Genomic DNA, 10,645 nt, shown 5'->3' with positions numbered 1-10,645 from the left:
CATGTGTCCACCGCTCACTCCATGGACTCATATCTCATTGCATGTGCTCACAGCTCACTGATATGGCTCACATTTCACTGCTAAGCGTAGTTAAGAGCTCACTTTATCATAAAAATCACCTCACTTTTCTTTTCGCATAATTGGCTATTAAACAAAGCTGCTTCTCCTTAACATATTTATCACGAGAATAATTTAAATGTCAAGTAAACTACTCAATTATTATATTAATTTCGCTCTCATTAATCCAGGGATTTGTTCCTAATGTATTAATCACACTCATTAGTCGAGGGATTTTAAGAATGAAGTATGAGGAGGTGGTGAGACTACAGCTGGAGGTGTGAGACGGGCAGGTGATTGGGTGATGAGAAATCAGGAAAGGAGGTGGTTGGATGAGTGAGGTGAGTGGCTGTGGGTGAGGCGGTGATTGGTAGTGGGTGAGGAGATTACAATTAGGTGAGGAGGTGAGTGGAAGGGGTGACGAGGTGATTAGAAGAGGGTGAGGTGATGGGAGACGGGTACAGAGGTGAGAGGTAGTGGATGAAGAAGCACCTGGTATTGGGTGAAGGATTATAGGCTCACCATAGCCCATGCTACCTGGACATATCGTTTTGAGTAGCTAGATCTAAAACAACAACAACAACAGGGTGAAGGAGTGACAGGTGTTGGTAAAGAAGTAACTGATGTGGTTTGACTGTCAGTGGCTCTGAATTCCGAAACAGTTACTTGTACAGTTATGTCTAGCTTTCGTTACTCCGTTGGTTTCTGTTCCCACACCTGTCTAGCACTCGTTTGCCTGTCGTTTCCTATTCCTCACCTGTCTATCGCCCGTCTCCCAGTAATGTGTCACATGCTCGTGGTCCTTTCACCTAACACCTCGCATTTTTTAACGCAATTAATTGACCATTCCGTCAATATTGCGAGGACTTCAGTGAGAAATTAATGCATCAAAATACTAACCTTTTCTGAGCATCGGGCCTCGATTATTTAAGGTATGCTGTTTAGGGTCGAATGTTTCTTGTTATGTATAACGTTAGAACAATTTTCACAGATTTGGGTAACATATCATCACATTTAGCACAACATTTTCAGTCTTCCTTTAGACAACATTACAGTTCCTCCTGGAACAGTTTGGTAGGCGATGACCCTTTGTAAGTAGTGGGTTGTTGGACATAAATAATGTTTTTTGTTTATATAGTTTAAGCTTTCCTATTGTATATATTTATTTTGTTTTTAACTTGGTCATGAATAAGATTGCAACATGAAGTTGTCACCACTGATACTGAAACATTGCCATGGCCAAAATAGCCCTACCGCGAGTGACAGGCTTAAATAAACCTACCGCTGTTCATAGGCCTTAATAACCCTAACGCGGTTGACAGGCCTGAATAATCCTTCACTTCCACATGATGGCAGGCCATAATAATTCTACCCCATATGACAGGTCTAAATTTGCTACCCCTAACCCCCCTCATCCTCTCTGGATGCGGTTACCGACCACAATCCAGCTCCTTTCTTCCCCAATAATCCTCACGTTTCAGAGCGAAAATACCCTTCCCACGGTCGACAGATTTGAAATCAAAACGTAAAGTCCAAAATGTCGACAGATTTAAATTCATATCAGAGGTTCTGGAATTTGACATATGACTGAGCCATTTGGCGTTATTCTCATAAACGGTACATTCACAGCTCCTGATTCTCGTATAACAATTCCATTAAAATATTTTAGCAAACCTTGAATTTCTCTGTGAAATAATCAATAATTTTAATACGATAGACAAGGAAGTCTCTTCATATTCCATCAAAGTAAATGAAGTGTGTGTTTAGATAAAGTAATTAAGGTACGTGCTCAATAATAATGATCTACCTCTCATAGGGCACAATTACATACTGGAGATCAGTTGCCACATTATATCGATTGTGATGACGGAGTTTATTGGTCACCTCCAAAAAGAGTTTTGTAATCAACGAATCCTACTCAGATTATATATTCCTGTAACAGACTCAGGTCTAATGAATTGGAAGTGAGTGAAGAGGCGAGTGGTAGTGGGTGAGGTGAATATAAGTGAGTGAGGTATTAGATTAGCCGTTTAATTTATTGTAGATTAAACACATATATGATTGTGTTTGGGTGGATATAAATACGAGCTGCCTCATATGGTCCAAAAATCTCCAGTAGCTTACTTTATTCGTATGTTCCAATTTTTAAACAAACGTTTTAGGTCCACCAACAAACGAGTATATATTATGTTGACAAACATAAAATCAAGTTTTCCCCTATAAAAGCCCTTGAACATCACTTTAAATAAATGATTTAGTAAAACTTATGAAAAGCGATTCTTTCCTGTAGAATATTCTTGTAAAATGTCTAATATTGAAAAATATTGTCACCACAACTTTTTTTACAGATCTGGCCTGATTCTTAGATATTGGCGGCATGTATTTTCCAACAAAAGTACTTTTGAATAAGCCTTAAAACTTATTAGTCATGCAATGAGTTTTCTGGCATTGGATAATGATTCTCTGTGCTTACCAAATTCCGTTTCCTATCTATTACGTAAATATTTCCATACGATTTAATTATAACTTATTTTGTTCACAATGCCCTATATATATTGTATTAAAGGGGGATTATCTGGAATTGACCAAGTCTTTCTTTGTCTCCCATTTGTGAACAGACAGACAAACAGACGTTGTCTCTTAATAGTATAGATTTTCTTGTGAATTTACACTGTGGTGTAATCGAATTGATTATATTGAATATATTTATAATATTTTCTAGTATATTTATCATTCATTAAATTATAGGTCAGGACCAGAACCCATTAAGGTTTAACCATTTATGTGTCCAGTTACGAAACATCTACATATTTCCTCAATAATGCCCGCTTAATCTGAATTTATTAATAGTTTTCGAGATCTGAAACTTCACATTCTAAAGTTATGATTATTACAAAGAGCCTTATAGGGATTCGGAGTTCATAAATTATAAAATTAATGTAAACAAATCCGCCGAGATTGAGAAAAGATGTACAGGTTTCGTAAGTGGTTGTATAAATGTTTGATGAATACTAGCTCTTGTGCTGGTCTCAGTGGAGCTCTGTAAACAAAAGCACTGGCAGGATAAAAAGTGATTTCGGCTGATGCATTAGAGTTTACCGGCGCTTGTCATTCATTGCATACTCTGTCTTCCTTACACCTTAGCTCTGTCTTCAGTGCTCATGATTCCTGTCTCCTGTTCATCTTATCACTCCTCACCTGTCTTCTCTTCTCCGATATCCTGTCTCTTCTTCTCCTCTTCCCTGTCTCCACCACATAGCTTTCTGTCTCCTGCTCTCTAGCAACCCTTAGAATGAATGCAATGTTGATATCATGATTAATATAATGGAAGCAACATTTACCGGCAGTACGAGCCAGAGTATTTATCTGGGAAATATATTAAACGGAATAGATTCGTTTAAGAGATGGTGACGCCGAAACCGAAAAAGGCAGAAGATCTTTTTAAACCTCAGCGCGAGATATTGACAGCAATTATTGGATTCAGTTCTTTATATCGAGGTATATTTTTATGCTTTGTGCTGCGAGCAAAGGAAAATGACGTTTGTAAACTATTTGTAAAGTTTATACTTTAGGAAAAGAAGGAAGAAGGAAAGTACTTTCAGGTAAGCTACTGCGCCTTAAGTTATGCTTTAAGAGTAGACAATGTTCAGATGTAGGAGACTCACTATATACCATCTTCACTATACCCACAGTCCTCACTATTATTGTCGGGCATCCTAGGCCCACGGGGGCTTTCCTAGAACCTGGTGACTGCCTGGGACCTCAAATATTGTTGAATGCACTACTTTGCCTAATTTAAATTCGCAGTTTTTGTGGCAAGGAAAATGTTTTAGGGTTAATGAAAATGTAAACAATCATTTGGAAATATAAACATGCATATTTTATTTACTTAAACTTGCAGAAATTGTACAAAATATTTGTATTTATGTGTTGTTTTTTTTGGTGTGCTTATCATGCTCATACTCTTTTTCTTTCTCTCTTTTTCTGTCTCTCTCACTGTCAATCAGTCTGTTTATTTCTCTGTCTGTTTCTCTCTCTTTCTGTCTGTCTTTCTCTCTCTTCTTCCCTACTTCGTTTTTTTCCCAGCTACCTTATGAACAGCAAATGACCTTCGAATATTCACTACAGTTAACCTCTCACATATAATCTACCTATATACCTTCACATACTGCATATCTCAAGGCTGTTAATGTATTGTATACTGCTAAGCCTCCACCTATTGCGTACGTCTAGGTCTCTATATATTTAGCAATGTATCTGTGTTTTTCTCCTCGTACCCCGCTCGCTGTGTTCACCAAGCTGTGATTCACTGTAATAGCTGCCTTAAATTATGAGACCTTTCTGTGAGTTCGATTAAAAGAGTAAATGTCTGTGACAGAACTGTTAGCGACCGAGTCGTTACTTTCCGCCAGGCACTGTCCGTCGACGTCTGTCTAGTGCCCCCGTCTGCCCGTCGAATCCTTCTCCAAGCGTGTCTGGTATTTGTCGATTCCCTGTTCCATACCTGTCTAATGCCCTTCTTATAGTCAAATGCTGCCACCAGCCTGTCTGCCGGCCGTCATTTCGTCTCCCGCACGTCTAGACCGTCGCTCCTGTTCCCTATATATCTGTCTAACGCACCCGTCTACCAGTGACTTATAACATTTTATCTCTAAACTGGCACACGGGCTTTTTCCTAGTCGATGCTTCAGCCGCCGGGCGTTCATACCGCTGCTCTCGATACTCTTATAATTTATAGCTCCGCTGGTGCTCCCTTGTCTCATTTCCTCGTAATTTTTTAGTTATTAAAGTCTGTGTTATTTCCCTTTCCAGGAGAGATAGTTCCAGTTTGACCTCTCTCAGTGCTTCCCGTGTCTTTGAAACACCCGAAAATAGGTCTTTCATTTTATGTGTAGTTTAATTTTTTGTTTTAATTTGGTTATTATCACTTTTTATTAGAATGTACTGACCTGTGGGATATATTATTGTTTACTTTGTGGTTGCCTCTTTCACTGTTATGTCTCCCTTGTCCTCGCTATGTTTTGATTGTGTATCTTCTCGTCTGAAATGTTTTGCTTTGCTGCTTCACTTTGTTTCTCTTTTTTGTTTTCCTTGTTAATAATCTTGTTTCGTTTCTTTATTATTTGTTTCATTTTTTTTATATCCTCACTGCACTGTAAATTACTCATTCTTTGATATGCTATTCTTTCTCGCCTTCTGCCTTAGGTGGTCAAACATATCCTTCTGACCTCATGGAGCGGAACACCAGAACTGTCAGACAGCAGGAAGCAGGCAGTAGGCAGTAGGCAGTAGGAAGCAGGAAGCAGGAAGCAGGAAGCAGACAGCAGGAAGCAGACAGCAGGCATCAGGCGAAAGTTCCACCACTATTATTATTATGCAGCCCATCCCCCTGAACCTATAGTACTTTTTGGAACTATTTGGTCAAAAGTACCAATAAGTAATAATGGAGCTCCTGTAGGCCACTTTTTGTACTATTTTTTTAATAGAATCCGGAAAAAGCAACTAATCCTCTGGTTCAGTGAGTACTGTTTTGTTACTATATCGACCATCGTACATATATTGACATAATGGATAATTAGTTAGTAGAAATGGGTACTGTTCACTTTACAGAGTTCGGAAAAAATAAAGTTATATATCAAACTTAAATATTATTGGCCAAGTATAGCACATATATGTAATATATTAAGTAACAGATAGCATGTACTAGGCCTAGGATTGCTAGGGAACATCAGATAAGGTCTTTTATTTATGTTGCTAATAAAAAGTATTTCCGGTTTACCGGCCAAATTTATTTCCGGTTTACCGGCCAAATTTATTTCCGGTTTACCGGCCAAATTTATTTCCGGTTTACCGGCCAAATTTAATAACATATGTTTAATACTTGCGACCGCAAAGTTACTATCAGCTCTTGCATTTCATTCATTTCTTAAGAATTGAATTTGTTTTAGGAGCACGTTAAAGGTCGAATCTGTTCCATAGCTGGCAGGCAGTTCACAGGTGTTCACAGGCCACAGTGCCACGCATTACTATGTTGACTGGTGGCGACCCCGAGTCGGCCGTGAACCCAACAGCAATTACTGTGAAAAATTTTATGAGGCTATAGCCCCAAACTTCAGGCATCCAGCCTCTAACACCCATAGAGACATTGCAAAATATATATATATATATATATATATATATATATATATATATATATATATATATATATATATATATATATATATATATATATATATATATATATATATATATGTGTATATATATATATATATATATATATATATATATATATATATATATATATATATATATATATATGTGTGTATATATATATATATATATATATATATATATATATATATATATATATATATATATATATATATATATATATATATATATATTGATGACCTACAGTGGAAACAAGCCTCTCTTCCCGTAAGACTTGGGGGCCTCGGAGTTCGAACAGCAACGCAAATCGCTGTTCCAGCCTTCCTGTCCTCCTTATCAGCATCCGACGACCTTGTGAAGGAAATTCTACCTGCCCACTTACATCAGCTGGCAGGTGTACATGATCCCAATTTTACACGCTGTGCCACAGAGTGGGGCTCTCGTGCAGGCCCATCACCTCAACCACCCCAAAAGCCCACAAGCAATCCAGCTGGGATGGCCCCATTGCAGACCAAGTTCCTGCAGAGTGCCTGGGTGCTGCAACAACACAACACGACATTGCTCGCCTCACAGCAGTAGCAGCCCCACATGCAGGGGATTTCCTGTTAGCAACCCCAATGTCGGCAACTGGCACGCGTCTCACCACACGCCCTCCGAATTGCTGTGGCCCTCCGCCTTGCTGCCCCAATCCACACCAGATATAGGTGTATTTGCGGCGAGGTGGTGGCTGACATGTACGGCCACCATGGCCTACTCTGCCAAAGCACAGGAGGATAGCACTCGAGGCACAGTGAAGTTAACGACATCATCAAGAGGAGCCTCACCACAGCTGGATGCCCAGCTGAAAGAGAGCCCCGTTACCTAACGCCCCGTAACTCTGATGCTCTTATTGGTCGCCCGGATGGTATCACAGTGAACCCCTGGAAGAATGGCAAGTAGTTGGTATGGGACTACACGTGCGTATCAACCCTGGCTAACACCTATATTAACCTCAGTGTTGCACAACCAGGTGGCGCTGCCACCCACAGGGAAGCAGCCAAATCCCGTAAGTATAGAGAACTGGATCACCACTACAATTTTGTCCCCATTGCTTCTGAGACACTCGGCGCTTGGGGTAAAAGTGCTACCAGTTTTTTGAAGGAACTGGGTTCTAGGCTCATTGAAACAACAAGGGACCCTAGAGCTGCCAGCTTTCTTTTCCAGCGCCTCAGCGTGGCGATACTGAGGGGAAATGCGCACTGCATCCAGGGTTCCTGCCCGCCATCTGAGGAGCTGGAGGAACTCGACAACCTATGATAACCATCTTTGTAACCTATATGTAACTCCTTTTTTGTAACAAAGTTCAAATAAAGCAAATATATATGTGTACATACAAAAGAATGGGGGTGGTAGGAGAAGATAATATTAGTGTTCAGTGAGAAACCACAAGGTCTCCTCTGAATACTTTTTATTTTCTTCTCCGAGGCTATGGGTCCCCACATTGGCACCAGAGGTGGTACCCTCAAAATTTTTTATAAAAAAAAAAAATTATATATATATATATATATATATATATATATATATATATATATATATATATATATATATATGTATATATATATATATATATATATATATATATATATATATGTATATATATATATATATATATGTATATATATATATGTGTATATATATATATATATATATATATATATATATATATATATATATATATATATATATATACATATATATATATTATTACAATATTTTGGTAGCAGTCTTTCTTGTAAACATATATTATTAAATATGACCGAAAAAGTAAGATTAATAATTCTAACACGAATTTTCTCAATATTTCTTTTCACAGTTGATGGTAATTGAAAAATCAATTCTCCAAATTTCATTTTCATTTCTAGTCTAACGCGACACTTGAACGCGTTTCGTAATAACTTATTACATTTTCAAAGACTTTAGTTTACACACACGCAACTATAACCTGCAAACACTAAACAGAGTTCAACTATGCTATCATTTAAACAGCTTTTATCTTATATACCCGCATTTGGGTGAGGTGATATGTTACAACAGTTTTGCATGAGGTGAACAAAACTTTCAGAGAGTGACAAAGACAGAGATACAAAAAGAGACAGAGACACAGCTAGAGGAACAGTGGTAAGGTAGTTACCAGGAGAAAGTGCTAAACCACATTGACTATGCCACACAGGGAAAGGATATGAGGATATATGAACTGGGGATTATAATACACGGATGAGGGGTCGAAATGGCGTCTAATCAAATGGACCATCGGGAATCGAACGCTGACCTGCAAGAAGTGAGTCTGCCGCTGTCAGGGAGACACAAACACAAAAGCACAAACTGTGAGACAGAATGGGAGACACATACATCGTCTCTCATTGACCCGGCCAAGGGTACCAGGTCCACCCTTGTAGGTACCCCCACACCAACTAGTGTATAGAAATATACAACCTGGTCACAAACAATTTATGTCCACTCATACATCGCAGCTTCAACGAAATAAATTTAGTTTAAGATTCCTACGTTGAAGTCATCAGCGAAAATGACTCAAAGGTTTGTGTTAAGAACCAGTTGTATCGTGACACTTTCCTTGCACGGTATCTTCAGCGACCAGCATCCATCACATCCCTCCTCTCATCTCACCACCCACATCCCCACACCAACCCATCCTTATAACTACCGTCCCACACACCATCCACGCCATCCTGAGCGCCACAGCAATAAAGGGGGAGGCGAAGCGGATGCAACAGAGAAAATGAAAACAGGTGAACAAAAAACAAGAGAGAATGGGCAAGGATGCAACACAGAGGAAGGAGAGGCGCCTCTGAACCCCATGCAGAAGACCTTCCAGTAAGTGCAGCATCAGACTTGCAGATGTGGTTCCAGCGAGGACCTCCCTGCCTGGAAGCTGTCAGACATCTTCCAAAGAATCTCTTCAGATATCCTCACCAATGGCGGTGCTATATTTTAACTTCTCTGCGTTTTTCGTTCGTCAGAAGCACGAAATAAGACAGAACTTTTATAAATTTGTGTTCATTTTAGGGATTGGGAGGAAGGGTTGGTGTGGTAATGGCGACGGTAAGGGAATAAAGGGAATTATCAGGAGACTGCATTAAGCCTTTGCGACAACATAGCACTTGGGAAGGATTTGGGGATAAGGATTTGGGATGGGACGGAGGGAAGGAATGGTGCCCATCCAATAGCACGGTCGGGGATTGAACACCGACCTGGAAGAAGCAAGGCCGTAGCTCTACCGTCCAGCCCAAGTGGGTGGACCACGCAGTTTTCAAAATATCTCAAATGTCGGAAATTTGACTCCTGAGTGTGAATTTTGAGCCGAATTCTGACTCCTTGCACCAATTTTCATTTTCAAATTACGATCTTTTATACCGAAAATATGCTAATTACTGAAAACGGCGATGGGTCATATTTTGCCCAAACCCCTCTGCAATTTTCAAAATATCTCAAATGTCGGAAATTACACTCCTGAGCGTAATTTTTGAGCCGAATTCTGAATCTTTGCACCTATTTTAATTTTCAAATTACAATCTTCAATATAAAAAATATGCTAATTACTGAAAACGGCGATGGGTCGTATTTTGCCCAACCCACCCAGCAGTTTTCCAAATATCTCAAATGTCGGAAATTTGACTCCTGAGCGTGATTTTTGAGCCGAATTCTGACTCTTTGCACCTATTTTCATTTTCAAATTACGATCTTTAATATCAAAAATATGCTAATTACTGAAAACGGCGATGGGTCATATTTTGCCCAAACCACCCTGCAGTTTTCAAAATATCTGAAATGTCGGAAATTTGACTCCTGAGCGTGATTTTTGAGCCGAATTCTGACTCTTTGCACCTATTTTCATTTTCAAATTACGAATTTTTATACCGAAAATATGCTAATTACTGAAAACGGCGATGGGTCATATTTTGCCCAAACCCCCCCCCCTGCAATTTTAAAAATATCTCAAATGTCGGAAATTTGACTCCTGAGCGTGATTTTTGAGCCGAATTCTGACTCTTTGCACCTATTTTCATTTTCAAATTACGATCTTTTATACCGAAAATATGCTAATTACTGAAAACAGCGATGGGTCATATTTTGCCCAAACCCCCCAGCAGTTTTCAAAATATCACAAAAGTCGGAAATTTGACTCCTGGGCGTGATTTTTGCGCCGAATTCTGACTCTTTGCATCTATTTTCATTTTCAAATTACGAACTTTAATACCCAAAATATGCTAATTACTGAAAACGGCGATGGGTCATATTTTGCCCAAACCCCCCTTCAGTTTTCAAAATATCTCAAATGTCGGAAATTTGACTCCTGAGCGTGATTTTTGAGCCGAATTCTGACTCTTTGCACCTATTTTCATTTTCAAATTACGATCAT

This window comes from Procambarus clarkii, chromosome 22 (genome assembly GCF_040958095.1).
Source record: "Procambarus clarkii isolate CNS0578487 chromosome 22, FALCON_Pclarkii_2.0, whole genome shotgun sequence".
Lineage (NCBI taxonomy): Eukaryota > Metazoa > Arthropoda > Malacostraca > Decapoda > Cambaridae > Procambarus > Procambarus clarkii.
Note: the sequence above shows the minus strand (reverse complement) of the source record.